Below are 17171 nucleotides of genomic sequence, written 5' to 3'. Positions count from 1 at the left end.
CCCCAACTCACTGACAATATTGGCCCAGGATCTTGTGCTGCCTGGGAGTTGGGCCAGTTCCTGTGACAGAGTCAGGGTACCGTTATCTATTACTAACCGGTGAAACGGCTCGGTAATGATTGGTACTAACACCATCGGAGTTTCCACTTATCTTGCGCCTTTCCAACCCGCTGACACGTGTCGCATGACCGTACAAAATATTCCGTGTCATTAAAACATCCAGGCCAATAGTATTCTTGCAACAGCCTCTGCTTTGTTTTCCTTATTCCAAGGTGACATGACCGCTGCCATTGGAAAGTCGCAGTAAGTCTTCGCGGTACTTTTGGGGAACCACTAATTGGTCTCGCTCTACTCCGCGCTTATCCTTGAATAAGCGATACAGCACTCCCTTTCTCATCTCGAAAGAAATATTCTTTGCTGTCTTAGTGGCGCGGTGGCGCTCCCTTATCTCCTGTATCTTGGGATCATTGACTTGCTCCATAGCTAAGTCCTCTCGGGTTCCACTTAGAAGTCACGTGAGATTAACAGACACTGGCGGCAAGAGGTTACTCTCAAGAACGTCATTTCGCGTCTCATCAAGCTCACTTTCAAGTTGACTTATCTGAGATGCCTCGCTCTCAAAGTTTTCTGACCCGCTATCTTCCGCATTGACCACTGTTTTAACTGCCGTTTCCTCCACTGTGGAATTTTCTGGAATGAGCAGTGTAGCTAGTTCTCGCGCCTTTGAACGTGTTAAGGCTTGCACAACTCTGTCTCCGAAAAGGATGCCCCTCTTTCGCAGCAGCATGTCCGATTTTGTTGGAAAACAAATACGGATAGCACTTAGGAAGCTATCCTGAAACGGAAGCCTCGGTTGTTAACTCGCCGAAAGGGCCCTCGATGACCACGTACGCGATTGGCAAGCACACACTCTGTTCCTCCACTACCTGGCGGATCCATGCACACTGTCCTGTATAGTGGGAAGGCGACACATACGCCGGATGGACAACATCCATCGTTGCGGCCGAATCGCGCAGTACCTTGCAACTCTTCCCTTTGACTACTAGGTCATGCATGTGGGGTTCCAAAAGCTTCATGTTTTCATCGCAGTCACTGACATACGAGAAAGCAATCTTTTCTTTCTGGCAGTTGACGGCAATGTGACCCTGCTCATTACACCTAAAGCATGTGAGCGGCTTCCTAGCCTCAAGCTTGTTCTTTGTGTTCTGCGCGTTGGTCACTTCCCCACTTTTCTCACTGCCGTCCTTTCTAGGGAGTTTGCCTGAAGAAGCCTTCCTTTCTTCGTTTGCAACTCTAGCAAAGTGCCTTTCCTGACGGTTATTCACGCTCAACTTGGGATTGCGGGGCCTATCCACTGCTGGGTTGCTGAATTGTCGGCGCGAAGCGTACTCCTCAATGAGTTCGGCAGCTTCAGTTGCCGACTTAATGTCGCCTCGGTCCTGTAACCAATTTCTTTCTTTTTCTGGGAGGCAGTTATAAAACTGCTCCAAAAGAATTCGCTCGACCACAGCGTCCCTATCACTATACCAATCAGTGCTCTTTAGCCACTCGCCCAAATTGACTCTTAAATAGCACAGGAATTCAGGGTAACTCTCGTCCCTGGACTTAGTAGCGTTCCGAAAACATTGTCTGAACGCCTCAGCGCTAAGCCTATGCTTTCTCAGAAGGCAAGCCTTGACCTTCTCGTAGTTATCCGCGTCCTCCTTGCTTAGCTGCGCGACAACCTCCGCTGCCTCGCTGGGCAGAACCGTCAATAATCTCTGAGACCAAGTGTCTCGCTGGAAGGACAGTTTTTCACAGGTTCGCTCAAAGTTAACCAGATACAGACCGATATCCCCTGATATCACATATGACGGCATGTACTTTGACATCTTGAAATCTGCCTCCTTGTTGAGAAGAGGTACCGCTAGCTGGGGCCAATTGCCCGACCTCTTGTTCAACGTCACTTCTAATTTACGGAGCTCAATGTCTTGCTCCAGCCTTTTCGCTTCTGTCTCAATTTCACGCTCACCCCTCTTTTCCTCTTTTTACCGATCTTTCTGCTGTCTGAGCTGCTCCTCCTTTTTTTTGTCCGATGAGGTTTCATGCTTCACTGAGCTCCTATCAGTTCTCAAATCAGTGATTGCCTTTAAAATCAAGGGTTTTCGTGCCAGACCACTTGTATCAATTCCCAATTCCTCACATAATAGCAACAGTTCCGGTTGCTGCAGCTTTTGTAGGTCCATGATCGCTCCTAGTGTCGGCTACTTCCAAAACAACTGTGCATACTACCAAACCTAAAGGCGTTTCAACACCCTCTACCAGTTCTAAAATCTAACCCTGTTCTAGAACCTGGTCCACATCAGAATAAAAGCCAAGCACTCACCCACACATGCGATCGATGTTCCGAGCTGCTCTCTTGTTGGCCGATTGTTGCTCCTGCTTGTTGGTTGAGATGCCACCTCCGATCACCAGATGCTGTGGCTTGTAGCTTCAGATGCCACCTCTGATCACAGATGTTGTGGCTTGTACATTCTGATCCACCTCCAATCACCAGATGTTGTGGCTTGTAGATTCAGATCCCAACGCTGGTCACCAGTTGTCGTGACGCTGGGACTAAGTCGACCCGGCCTTCACTTGGTAGCGTGCAGAGACTCCGGGTTGATGAAGAATTGAATCTTCGAAGTTGGTAAGATATATACAAGCAGGTTTAATGGCACTTTGAGAAAACGTATTTACATGAAAAAAGGGTATATCAGCAAAATGGCAAGCGTTAAGAGTTCATAGCGAGAAGGGTCTGGATGAGCTGTTTACCCAGGGCTCAGAGCGTCATTTCGTGCTCTGCAACGTCCTTAAATCCCCCTATGTTCAGCCCCTCTCTGAAGATGCTGACCAGTCAGTTCCAGGCCACACCCCTCAGATATCGGCAACCAATCGATCACATCACTGCACTGATGGTCTGATGCATTGACTGGTCCAGTATTGTTTCCTCGGGCGTGGTCACTTGTTGGCGGGTAGAGCTTGGGTAAAAGTAAAATGTGATGTTGGGCTAGTCGGTTCATGTCGTAAGGAAATACAAAACTGCGCAAAAAAGACGGGACAAGAAGAACAGAGAGGCACACACGAAGCGCAGAACTTCCAACTGAATTTATTTCTAAGAATCAAGGCACTTATAAAGGCGCTTGTTGTAAAGCTTGGGAACTTGTAAAGCTAACTTGTAAAGCAACTAAAGGAACTTGTTGTAAAGCTTGTAAAGCTTGGGAACAGCGAGGAGGTAAATTTCTATTCTTCTGCAAAGATCCCATATGGTGGTTCCGGCAAGTGGATATCCTTCTCAGAAGCCCATGTGTACGTGCACGCCACGAATACTGCTCCCAGCATTGTCCCTTCCGGTAATTGCAACTCTTTCCTGCATTCACGGGAAATCCTCTAATGGCCGTAAACCTCATGCTTCTTTCTTGTCCTGTACGTCAGCGGACGTGTCACTCCGATCGTCTCCTTTGGACAATAGGCATTCCTCACTTGACAATAGCGCCTCTCGACGGGAAGGGTGAACAGTTTAACAAAAGCACTTCCGGCTATTTCTCACAGGGCCACGTTTCCTTGTATTTTTCTTCACTTTCCCTTGACAGGGCCAACTTGGCAGTTGCGGGGTCACGACAAAGGAAAGCATGCTCACACAAAAAGATCCATGGAAACAGGCTCACTTACAGCCCTTGCACCAACAGGACATTTCAATACCATGCCCACAGGCGAACAATAGGGCGCGCAAGCGCGGACCATGCACGGTCACAACAACGCGCAGTATTTTTTTTTACTTACAGGCTCGCCAAAACATTCGGATTTTGTTCCTTCGGTGTACGCAATGAGATGCACTTCGTTAGGGAGCTGGATAATCGGCGTCTTCGTCCAACCGTTTGCAACGGCAAGGAAACCGCCCGGCACAAATGAGTCTCCTGGAGGGTTCATGCTCGTTCACTTGCAGAGTGAATCGCTCTGGACGTAGAACAGCATTGGTCCCTGACCGAGATGCGCATCCGATATGTAGGAGATACACATATGTGTCACCAAGTCGTTGATTCCGCTGAAATTGCGGCTGAGGCAGAAAGGTTGTGGATCCTTTTACAACAGAATGACCATTCTCTGTGCACCGAGAACCTTTTCACCACTGCGACCACATCCGTTCTGACTCCTAAGGGCAGAAACAGGCTGCAGCGCTGAATCATCCGTTGCCAGAAAAAGCAATCGCGCTGTGAGCGGAAAGAGGAGCCGCGTCGCCTAAACGTCACTGTTCGAGTGACGCACGCTGGATGTTGGAAGGGGAGAGAGTGAGAAAACATATTAAAAGCAAGGGTATTGGGGCATCCTCGCACCGGTGCCCGCGCGGCCCGAAGGGGAGAAGCGGGTGAGCGAAGATAGTGATCTAAAGAAAGGAAAGACGCTTGATTCTACAACCCGTGAGGGTGCACGGCGAAACGTCAGGGGCGAGTTGCGCGCCACGTGTCGGGGCAGCGCCGCACATTGCGAGGAGGGTTTCTTCTGTGTTTGCCGCAAGATGGCTCTGCATGTGCGCAGAGCGCAGAAGAAATGTAGCGGAAACGTACTTCGCTACTCGTGTAACTGCGACTTCTGTAAGTAACATGCTCATAATTACCGATATACACCGCAGTATAACGTTCTATGGCACGTTTCTAAGGCAACACCGCATTCACTAGAAGCGCTTTTGTACCGCTTTCAAGCATCGAACTCGTGGCTGAGTGGTAGCGTCTTCGTCTCACACTCCGGAGACCCTGGTTCAATTCCCACGCAGCCCATCTTGGAAGTTGCTTTTTATTTATGAACTGCATGCCGGGATTTATCGCTCACGGCCAACGCCGCCGACGACACCGGCTTTTCTGCGACACGAGCTACCGCGTTAAAAATCCCGCGCGTTTCCTGCAGGTGTGCATTCCGACCGGGACATTGCCCTTTTCAGGGGGTGTGTATAAGTGCCTCTCTGCCGAGCTTCGTAGATGAAATCCCATAGCTGCACGCTTGTAGATGACGCGATGTGAAGCGATGCCCATTGCACCATGCCGGCGCCGCGGTGACCGCATTGTGCTCGGTAAAGGCACGCTCGCACTAGCGGGAAAACGCGCAACGCTGGACGTTCCCCGCGTGCCGCTTCCCGCAGAAGCCGGTTTTTTTTCCCGCAGGCTGACTTGTTTGACGTTCCGCGGAGCGATGGGGTTGGGAGCTATTTTTCCCGTCCCGCAGAACGGAGTAGCCAATCGGAGCGGAGCGCAGACCGTGACGTCAGTCCAAGTTCATGACTCCCGGCGGCGGCTGCGCGGGCGAACAGAGCATCGCTGCGGTTGCTGTTCCAGCATGAACATGCGGCTTGAGGAATTTGAGCGTTTTTGGAATGCATTCGACCCTACCGCTTCCTCTACGACAAGACACACGGCGACTATAAGGACACGGATCTAAAAAGCAACCGATGGGAATTAATCGGACTGGAGTTTGGCCTGACCGGTAAGTTTATTTCGTTGTGGAGTGTCTAGTATCTGTTGTCGATACAAGTGTCTGTCAGCATGAGAAAAACATTTTCTGCAGCTTCCCAGGCGTCCGCAAAATTTAGAAATGCAAGGGACCGTTGGCTGAAGATAGTCAGCGGCATTGACGCCACATGTCGGAGTGGGGCACCCGGCAACGGCGACAACGGCGCGAAAAAGTGGGCGCTTTTCCCCCTGATTGACGGCATGCTGCGAAGCACGCCGCACTACGCCAGCAGGTTAGTATACTGACACCTTTGCCGCTATGTTTTACCTTTTCAGTGTGAATATTTTTATGACTTGGTACATAACCACAGTGCTCCAAAAGAGGTTCCGCTACCATTTGCGCAGTGGGAAGCTGTAGCAGTGATGTATGTTTCCTTCTTTGCTTGCCCTACTCGGAACTTTTTCAGCGCCATAATTCTTTCTCAACAACCCGTACCGCTTCTTTTCATGCACACCTTTTCGTTCGCACTTTCGAAACGCGTGCTTAGCCCCAATATCATTGAAAAGCTAGTTAGATTTGGGTCCGACCAGGCTGCGCTAGTGGCAAGCCATACTTAGCAGTCTCCGGCTCCATTTGTGCTTGCGGCACTTTGCTATTGTGAGGTGCGAATTTAAAACATTCTTTGATATCTCCCGGGAAATATTGCAAATTCCATGTTCTCATTTCGCGTCGTTTGAACGTTTACGCCTCGGAGAGTTAGAAGAATTAAGCATATTGCCTCACTGACAGTGCTGTAAACATGTTTCTTTTTTTTTTGCACTTCAGGATCACGACAAACATACGAAAGAAAACCGGGTATGTATAGTTATGACCTGCAGCTGTGATCTGCATGCATGCTTGTATGCCTGAGCACCAAAATGTTCTTGTGTGGCGTCTGTTATGCAGACAATCACAGGGGCCGAGTCAACCGAGTTGCAGCAGGTTTGCTACCCCAGAAAGGTAGGCAGTATTGTCGGCATGTTTGGCTGGCAAACGTAGGCAATAATGTCAAGCTTCTGATTGTATTTTAAGCAGTGTTGAGGTAAGGTGAGAGGGCATTTCAATCTTCAATGGGCTTATTTCATGCAGTACTGACACAAGACAGAGCTCTCCAGACATGGAGCTTCTAGGAATGTAAGTACACACTCAATAAGCAAGTGTGTACTGTGCTATACACTACACACTACAGATTTCGACGTTTTTGTACCTTAGAAGGATAAACCATACATTTGTGCTTCTCAGTATGTTTTCAAGCAGTGTTGGTACATGGAGAGTACAAGGAATGTCATATTTCAATACAATTATTTCATGCAGTGCTGATACAAGCAGCCAGAGCCCTGCAGAGGCACAACTTCTCGCATTGTAAGTAGACACATCCATATATAAGTCATATCATGCCGTAAGTTCAGTGAACTGACATTTTATGCAATCCAGGTATGACGACACAGTTGTCAACTCGGATGACGACGACAGCAGGTAAGCATCTACCAGCCTTTTTACTGAAATTAGCAGGAACTGCCTGCAGTAATTGATATATATCAGAAAGTTTGGAAATGCATTGTTTGTCATGCAGCCCGGCACCTGCCCAAGCTAGGGTTCCAGGGTCTAGCAGCCCTACAACGGCTCAAAACTGGGGGCCACCGCCTCTTAGCCCTGCACCAGCTGAGACTGAGCTACTTGGGCGATACACACCCCCAGCCAGGTAGACAAGCAAGCAAGCAAACTTTGTCATGTAGTCATTTATTAACTTTTTTGTGCTTTTTCTTCTCAAGGCTGTCCAAAGGAACACCTTCAGGTGGGCCACCTTCACGGTATGTACTTGCAAGTGTCATACTTCCTAAGATGAAAGATTAAAAAAATGGTGTGAAACAATGCAGTTTTCATCATTTTGCAGAAGAAAGAAAAGGACAGAGGACACTTTTGAAGACTGCGTCAAGGCGAGCTTTGACAGATGTGCTGGCAGTCTTGCTAGCATGACGAAAAAACAAAAGAATGAACAAGAATGTGACGACAGTGACGCCGCGGGCCGCTTAGTCACTGCGAAGCTTCGTGCTCTAACACCAAGGCAGCGATCCGAAGCTATATTTAAGATTTCTAAAATTTTGTACGAAGCCGAGCAAGAAAGTCTGGAATTTTGAAGGGAAATAAAGCTAACAATTGTTTGAATTCAAGAGTATCATGCCTGCATTAATTTTAAAGAATATCTTTTACAGCAGATGCAGCATTATCGTGCTTGTTTTACCTTCCGTCCTGCAAGGTTGATAATCCTTTCTTGCCATGGAACTTTGCCATCCGTGACAAAATATTGTGCAAGTCTGTCACGCACATCCATAGCAGACCTGCAACACAACATCGGAGTAGCTCAAGATACACTGCATAAAAACGTTGATTGACATAGGCTTTCCCTATTTACCTTGCAGAGTGGCAGCCTTGCCTACTTATTCCTCTAAGTCCTGGAAGGTCATTGCCGTCTGTCCTTCATAAGCCAGCAGTCTCATTTCCCTGCCAGTCCTCACTGTCGGCATAGCCAGGTGGGCTGTAGGCAGATCGTGCCAATGCGCTCTCCGACATCATGAAGTTATGCAGCACAACACATGCCTTGCAGATATTTTCCGTCGTTTCCTCTGATGCTCTAAAGGGCCTCCTTAATATTCGCCATCTTGCCGCCATAATTCCAAACGAATTTTCAATGACCCGACGAGCCCGGCTTAAACGATAATTAAAAGTAGCTCTCTGCTGGTACTCCTCACGTCCAGATGGGCTTAATCTGTGCTTCTGCAGGTCTGTAAATGAAAGCATGAGGCATATTAATTGAAAGCAACTTGCCACATTAAATCATTTTAAATTTTAGCACTAAAGCATAAAGGAACAATGAAAAATAAAGTGGATAATGGCTGTATTTGACCAAATGCTTACTGCTCTAGATCATCATCATCAGCAGCAGCCTGACTATACCCACTGCAGGGCAAAGGCCTCTCCCATATTTCTCCACTTAACCCGGTTCTGTGCCAGCTGCATCCACTTGACCCCTGCGAACTTCTTAATTTCATCCGCCACCTAACTTTCTGCCGCCCCCTACTACGCTTTCCTTCCCTTGGAATCCAGTTTGTTACCCTCAGCGACCATCGGTTATCCTCTCTTCGCACTACATGTCCTGCCCATGTCCATTTATTCTTCTTAATTTCTACTAGAATGTTGGTAACTTGAGTTATTTCTCTGACCCACTCGGCACGTTTCCTATATCTTAATGTTACCCCTACCATTTTTCGTTCCATAGCCCTCTGGGTTGTCCTCAACTTAAGTAGAACTCTCTTGGTTAGCCTCCACGTCTCAGCGCCATAAGTGAGTACAGGTAAGATGCAACTTCTATATACTCTCCTCTTTAGCGATACCGGTAAGCTGCTAGTCATAATCTGCGAGTGCTTGCCAAATGCGCTCCATCCCAATCTTATTCTTCTTCTTATTTCTTTTTCATGGTCCGGATCTGCGGTTACTACCTGTCCTAAGTAGACATATTCGCCTACTACTTCCAGTACTTCGCGACCTAATGTAAACTGCTGTTCTTTCCGAGGCTGTTGAACATTACCTTAGTCTTCTGCATATTGATTTTCAAGCCTACCTTTCTAGGTTTCCTGTCTAGGTCATCAATCATTATTTGCAGTTCATCCCCCGAGTTGCTTAGCAAGGCAATGTCATCAGCAAATTCAATTCGGTTTATTTTTCCATCAAAGTGGCAGGGGCTCGAACAAAAGTGAAAAACACTTCACTTGACGAGGTTCAAGCCCCTGTGTACAAGGCATACAGCGGTCGTGCAATACAGCATACAGCGGTCGCAAATGTTTAGATAAGCAGTGCATAATCGGCAGGACAACCTTTTATAGAAAAAAATAAATGTGCAAGGACATTGCATAAACTGAAGCAAACATAATAAAATAAAGCTTCATTTGTATGTTCAAAAATTGCTCAATCAGTGTAATGAACACAATACATATATACAGTATGGACAAAAACAAAAAAAAAAAAAAGATATAAAGAAATAGTCATCATTATACAATTCTTTATGAAGGTACCATCTCTATTATGATGCAAAAAAAGTCTTCAACGTTGACATACTAACATTTTCTACCATGATATTGTGAGTGTGGAGATAATTAAGTAACAATGGAAGTGAAAATTCCAACATTTGACGGCTAAAGGTTGTGCGTAAAAAAGGAACTTTCCAAATTTCTGGTGACCGGGATGTAGACCTACCCTCCCTTAAACTTAAATTTGCAATGGATGTGATAAAGGCCTCATTGTTATGTAGACCTTGCTTGTACCTTCTGGCCAAGGTGAAAGAGTAAAGATTATGTATGGGAAGTATTTTAAACTCCGTGAAAAGGCTTTTGGTGTGTGTATTTGGTTCTGCACCTGCAATGAGTCGAACGGCTTTCTTTTGTAGAATGAAAATTTGGTTTAAATTTGTGAATGTAGTGTTACCCCAAACAAGAAAACAGTAATTTACATTGGACATAAATAACGAATTAAACAAATGAAGTTTAACAGCAGGCGGTAAGAAATATTTGAATTTAGCTAGTATACCCACGGTCCTTGAAATTCGAGAAATCACGTTATTAACATGGACATCCCAGAACATATGTTTATGGAAATATACACCAAGTGTTTTAATTGTATCAACCACCTCTATTGTTGAGTGACCAATAGATAGGTTTATACCCTTTGTCGTTGTAGACTGTCTTGGGGTGAAAATTACTGCCTTAGTTTTTTTGCTGTTTAGTTTGTGCTCCATAAATATAAATCGCTGAGAGTTTTGTTTATGTCATTTTCTAGGCAATCGTAACTGTGACTACAAAACAACAAGGTGGCGTCATCGGCATATATGACAAACTTTGCAACCGAGGTGATGCTCGTTATATCATTGATATAAAAATTAAATAGTAAAGGTCCCAGGATGCTTCCTTGAGGTACTCCTGTCGTAACTGCTTTGCAGTTCGATAAATATCTACCTATTGCTACACATTGCTTACGATTTTGCAAGTATGATGTCATTAATGCTAATGGAGTTCCCCGCATGCCATATAATTCTAACTTCATTAATAGTGTTAGGTGACTGAGACTATCGAATGCCTTAGAAAAATCAATGTAAAGGCCCGCTGCAATTTTCTTGTCTTCAAATGCTTTCAGGATTATTTCTTTTTGCGTTAAAAGAGCAAGCTCTGTCGACCTGCCTTTACGAAATCCAAATTGAGATGCACTGATAAGATCATGCTTATTTGCAAAATTTGTTATTCTCAAGTGTATTATCTTTTCTAAGCCTTTTGAGAATACCGGCAAAATCGAAATAGGGCGGTAATTAGAAAATAAATTTTTGTCACCTGATTTAAATACTGCTATAACTTTGGATATTTGCATTCTGTCCGGAAAGATACCAGTTGAAAGGGCGAGATTGTATATATGTGTAAGCTGTGGTAAAATTAGGTCAAGAACATATTTAACAGGAATTATTTGAATATTGTCAATGTCGGTAACATGGCTGTTTCTGAGCGATGTAAACACTGTGTAGATTTCGCTTTCGCTCGTTGGCTCCAAAAAAAGTGTGTTTGAATTTCTACTCACACGGCTTTGTGTTTCAGGATTATCAGAACCTGATACCAAATTACAAAAAAAGTTGTTAAATGCTTCGGCTAAATCTTTATTACGCAGTATTTCGTTGTTCACTGTCATTTCAGTGAGGTTCCTATTGGCAGGGAAACTATTTAATAAGATATTTATTTTGTTCCACATTACTTCAGGTTTTTTGTTGCAGCCGAGTTCAAAAACATTATATAAATAGTTACGCTTTTGATTTCTTAGGAAAGAATTTGTTCTGTTTCTGTGCTTCTTAAACTTGTTCCAGTCATTTGGATCACGTGTGGTTAGGAAATGCTTAAATAGTTTGTCTTTCTTTTTTATCATGCTAATGCATTCTTTCGTGATCCAAGGCTTGCGAGAGTTTTTAGCTTTTTTAATTAGAGTCAAAGGAAAAGATTGAGAATATGCATATGTGAAGAGATTGAGAAACTCGTTATACGCGTCAATTACAGAGTTCAGTTCATAAACGTTATCCCAGCTTGTCTCCATTATTTTCCTCCGAAAATTATTTAACGTTCGTTCATTGATGTTTTGCTTTTCGCACCGGTCTTCAGCTTCTGTATCAGAATGTGTGAATGGTAATTTTGTGAACATGTAGATGGGTAGGTGGTCACTTATGGTTGCAGCGCATACGCCTGCGGAAACCTCGTGGGTAGGTAAATTTGTAATGAACAGGTCTATTAAAGTATTCGCGTTTATTGTAATACGGGTTGCAGTTTGTATTAAATTGCTAAACGCGTTTGAGGTGAGTGTAGTTCGAAATTTACGTTGAGCTGTTGAGTGACTTAATAGATCAATATTGAAGTCACCTCCTAAATATAGCGTCAGGCCATTTTCATTTGTGTACCATAGCAGTCTTTCCAAGCTAGCAAAAAAGTTTTCTATATTGCCATCAGGAGGGCGATAGACAACAGCAAAAAGGTTTCTGGAGCTGATAGCAGCAAGACATTCAATGTGTTCGGTGATAAAACAGAACTCTTCAAGTAAATCGCAATTTAGTTTTTTCTTCACATTAAGCAATAAACCACCACCGCGCTTATTATCTCTGTTCAAAAAATAGGTATTATATCTTTTGTCAGTCATGACATCACTATCGCTGGAATACCAAGTTTCCGTCAACATTATGACATCAAAAGAAAAAGTAAAACTTTCTAGAAGAATATGTAAGTGATCTTCTTTATTTACTGCGGATCTTATATTTAAATGGAAGCACTTAAGAGCAAATATCTTTTCAGAAAAAATGTTATTGATATCCCACGGCTGTAATGCCATTCTGGACAAAAATGAAAACTGGGTGCAAGTTCAGTGTGACTTTAGACAATAAACTGCACGTAGCGCTCGCATCGTACATTGACGACGTTAGCCCGTTCATCTTTTCGAGCAAAAATTTTGCCATCCCTGGTCCACGCGAACTTCCACTGGCATTCCTTCTTCCTTGCCACAGTCAGTCCCAAAAGTCGCTTCATTACGGGACATAAATGCTCATTAATGTAAACGGGTGTACTGTCGCAGTTTTCGTCAAGGTCTTTCATGGAAACACGTGTTTTCCTTGCTTTAAGAAGCAAGGCATTTCTTTTAGATCTGTTCTTAAATTGTACAATTATGTTTTCAGATGAATCCTTGCGAGTTTTCACTCTGTGACACAGTTCAATGTCTTCTTGTGTCACTGGTTCATTCAGGACATTTCCAATTTCACTGACAATCTTTTCAGGTCTTCACTGTCCACCTTTTCAACGCCTTTTATTTCAATGTTTCGATTCCTTGCGTATTGTTCACTAGCTGTGATTCTAGTTTCATGCTCTTCAAGTTGCTTTTTTGCCTTCTCACACTCGTCTGCAAGTGTTTCATTTGCTTTCTTTAGTGCTTCGTTTTCCGTCTCAAGCTGCTCGTTCTTACTTTTCACTGCCTCATACTCTTGATTAATAAACTCAAGGCTATCCTTGAGTTCCCTCAGTTCATGCCTTAAATCGCGTTCGATCTTGCACCTGAATTCTTTCATTTCCCTTCTCATTTCTTCCCTAAACTCATCCCACGCTTTGTTAGACATAATGCAGCAGTTCAACGAAAACAATAATAAACACAGGAAATGCACTGTTGGCAGCAGCAAGGCAGTAAAAAAAACAAAAAAATAAAACAGAAAGAATACAAGAAGTCCAAGATTCTAACCTGGAGTAAAAAGTGAAATGCGCTTAGCTGCTGCCCGTCGCCGCCCGCTGCTGCCAAGTGGTTCTAGTCAGACACTGTGCTGTGCTTTTATAGCGTCCAGATCCTCCTGGTGGTAGACGGTTCCGGGGGGCGTTGTCTTGCAGACCCGCTTCGTAGTTCTGCCAGCGCCGGTTTCACATACACGTGTAGAACGGCAGGGAGTTGTCAGGCTGTGTTGATTGCAGGACTTATCTGGAGTAAAAAGTGAAATGCGCTTAGCTGCTGCCCGTCGCCGCCCGCTGCTGCCAAGTAATCGCAGATTACTTAGGATTACTGCTCTAGATGGCGCATTACAAAACGCGTCATGTCACTAAGGATGACTTGCATTCTATATTTGACTTAAAAAAACGAGTTTGATTACTGCAAGTACCGTTGCTTTTGAGAAAAAATATGTGGCTGGTTACTGTGACAAAAAACATAGAGATTTTAATGTGGACTTCAAAGATCACGAACTAAACTGTCTGTTTAAATGAGCATAATGCTCTTTGGTCCCATTCGACTAGGGTACTTCACCCAGATATTTGCTCTAAAATGGAAAACAAATAACAGAATTACCTCCTGGGCAACAAGAGCAACTTTAGTGAGCATCAGGAAATTACTGGCTATAAAATGCATAATGCTATTCATAAACAGCCTCACCACGACGGGCATAGGGACGCATGAGGAATGTCTTCAAAGGGAAGGCTTCATCATCTACAATAACGTAGGGAATGTCACCTGCCGACCCGACAGTGGTGGGGGCTGGAACACCACACCAGTTGTTGGTGAGATGTTTCAGCAAATCTGAACGTAAAAATATTCCTGAGTCCCCTTCACCACCATAGTGGCAAAGATCCACATATGTGAATCTGAAACAAATGTCATAAGAGAAGGAAATCAGTAAAATAATAATGAGTGCTATACTAGCAGGTGAGAAAGACTAGGTTAAACCTCTCCAAAGTAAATGACGCCACTATAGGAGAATATTTTACTCTGATATTGCTAAAAATATTAAATGCATGCTATCAGAACGTGTCTAGGACTCGTGTTTTTATAGCGCTCCGTCGTAAAATATTTCTCTGCAGATGCTCATTGTCTGCTGCTGCATTTCTTACAGCAATCAGTCAGCTTTGACATTAACGTTTACCGTTGCTAAAACCAAAAAAGCAAAACACCGAGCTGTAGATGGCTAGAAATAAGTTGAAACCAAGTGCAGGTAATAACTTTACCTGTAATGTGCATCACAGCAGGCCAAAAGGACAACACTGAAAGTTTTTTTGTAGTTCATGTTTCTTAACCCAGAGTTATTCGGGCATTCAATGTTTACATGCTTGCCGTCAAGGCTTCCAATGCAATTTGGAAAATTCCAATAGTTTTCCATGTCCAATGCAATCTGAAACAGACACAAATTTGGCAGCAGTAGCTGGCTTAGTAAACAATTTCATAGAAGTGGGGAGAGAGAATAGTGCATATAATGATCAACCAATTAAAATTATGCAAACATAAATGTCCTCATCTCTGCTTCCTGTTTGTTCGGCTGAAACTATTTTCTTTATGAAACATAAATAATTTCACGAGTTTCAAACATTTACACGTAGGTCTCGCAAAACAAAACAATTCATATAAAAAAATACTTAAAAACCTCTGAAGATGCGAGATTTCACTGCGTAATCGCAGCACAAAAAGAATAAAGTAAAGGAGGCACTCCAGGGTGTAGCACTGACCATTCCATTCAACTTGCACTACATGTCACGGCAACATGTGCATACAATGTTTCAACAAGTTCTGCGGTTTGTTGGAGAAAAGAGATGTTTGTTTCCCAAATTTGTTTCCTTAATTTTAGATTAAGGGTTATCTGAACTGTCACTGCAAGGTGGCATAAACAGTAACGTGAAATTTATAGTCGTCCATGCAGTGAGCTAGTACTGAACACCTTTGCACTGTTAGGAATGAGGTGGCAAGGTTCATATGGATAAGTAGAGTGCATATTTTTTCCACGCAAAATTAAAGACTGGACTAAAAGAGGAGACAGACAAGGGACAAACGCTGAAAAATTCATATTGGATGTTGTAACACAGCATCTATGGGCTCTATATTACGTTTTCGCATTGCTATTCGTTTTCTTTGTTTGTTTTTTTTAAAATAATTTTCTTACCTTTCTCCATTCGTATGAGGAAAAGGAATGTATTCATCCCATAGAATCGTCCATATTGCAGCTGTGGTTTCTCTTATGAGGACTGAAGCTGTTGATCGGCCAATTAAAAAATTATACGACAAGCTGCGGAACGTGTCCCCATTTGCAAGAAACCTGGAAAACAATCACATATATAATAGAGATATTGAGCAGCAATAAACTGATCGGTACCTTTTGTAAGAAGACAGAACTAATTAAAAATTAAAACAACAATGTGTCTAGTTGCACTGCATTGAAAGGTACTAACAGCGCACCACATTATACGGAGCAGGTTCAGCAAATACATCTGCGGTAAGCTGTCAACCATTTTAATTGGATAAGATTCGTCATAGACACTCACCGTACTGTAATTACCAGTCGATCGTGGGCCGAAATCGGATCTCTAAATGGAGTCACCTGACGGCTGAGGCTGTGCTTGACGAAGCCCAGCAAAGTGTCAAAGGTGCTTGGAGGCATCCGAAGGTAGCTAAAAAGGGACAGGTGATATGTCAGTTATACCCCGTACGACGAGCACCGACTTTACGAATGCATCACAAGAAACAGTACTTACTCGCGAAAGTAGGCCTCGTCTTCCGCTCGCAGCCGTGGCAACAATAGGCGTGCCTGTCCTTCTTGATCTCGACGGCGAAACATGGGTCGCACCCAAACTCGGCGCTTCCGTGCATTCCGTGCACGGCGACGGTGCACAAGCAACGAACAGACAAGTATTAGTACGTTGACCGTAGCCAAAAGTTCATCGTTAGAACCAGCCATCCTCCGGACAAAAAGGGCGACGGGAGAAAAGCTAGCAGACGATCGAGACGACGACGCGGGAAAAGTGCGCGTTTTCCCGCCTTCTCTGGTGTCACGTGACTATCACGTTCTCGCTCAACTGGTTTGGGTACTCCCTCAGCGCCTCCTCTCTCTGCATTCCACGACAACCGCAGCGGAAAAACGCGCGTAGTGTGAGCTTCATTCCGAGGAGCTGCGACGCAGCGGCGCCGTTGACGCTGCGCCGCTGCGGGAAGTTTCCCGCCAGTGTGAGCGTGCCTTTACTCATATGCACTGCTCGTATGTCACAGGAGATGATCCCACCTAGCTCTGCAGCATCAACAAACCTCTGGCTGCTTTGCCCTTTGAGATCCCTCTCTCTCTCTGTCTGCCTCCGCGCTGTCCTGTCTGCGGAGAACCTGCACGCTGAGAGCGTCTCATTCTGTCACGTCGAACACGGCCCGCGCTACATGCTCTTACAATACGAAGATAGCATATGCCTGCGTTATGAGTGGATTGTGAAAACGCTGTAACATTCCCCCATTCTGCGTGAACATGATATACTGTAAATACTGTCACTACTTTCCGCCTGGAGGCCAAAAAAGGGGGGAGCTTTCGCATTCTACCTGCGTTGGCGTGGTCATTTCGTATGGTGCGCTTTCGCGTCGTCTGCTACACTGCCGTCCAATGTGTTTATGGCCCGCTTCCGCATGATGGCTCCACATCCTCCCGCAAATGGCGGATTGAGTTATCTTGAGTTTGCAGGCGGCAGCGCGTGGGTCGTTAGGAACGTTGCGCGATGAACGAATAGCAGCGACTGTCTGATGCCGCTAACGCCGCTACCGCAAGCGAGTGAAGCGAGTGAGAGCGGGATGCACGAGCCGCGGCGTTTCGGTAACCCCAGAGTACCCTC

The 17171-nt window shown here is 44.7% G+C and overlaps 1 long non-coding RNA gene and 1 pseudogene across 1 annotated transcript; one reads left to right on the top strand and one right to left on the bottom strand.

The window, feature by feature from the left end:
• The first annotated feature begins 7157 nt into the window (after nucleotides 1–7157).
• Nucleotides 7158–7425, top strand: LOC146187567 (uncharacterized). The gene is made up of 3 exons (XR_014707939.1): nucleotides 7158–7201; nucleotides 7272–7310; nucleotides 7394–7425. It is a non-coding gene; the product is annotated as an uncharacterized LOC146187567 (long non-coding RNA).
• On the bottom strand, nucleotides 7185–14020 carry LOC146187566 (uncharacterized; annotated as a pseudogene).
• Nucleotides 14021–17171: the final 3151 nt, after the last annotated feature.

Source organism: Amblyomma maculatum, chromosome 6 (genome assembly GCF_055883805.1).
Source record: "Amblyomma maculatum isolate TAMU_Amacu chromosome 6, ASM5588380v1, whole genome shotgun sequence".
Lineage (NCBI taxonomy): Eukaryota > Metazoa > Arthropoda > Arachnida > Ixodida > Ixodidae > Amblyomma > Amblyomma maculatum.
This window is presented reverse-complemented; position numbering and strand designations above follow the sequence as displayed.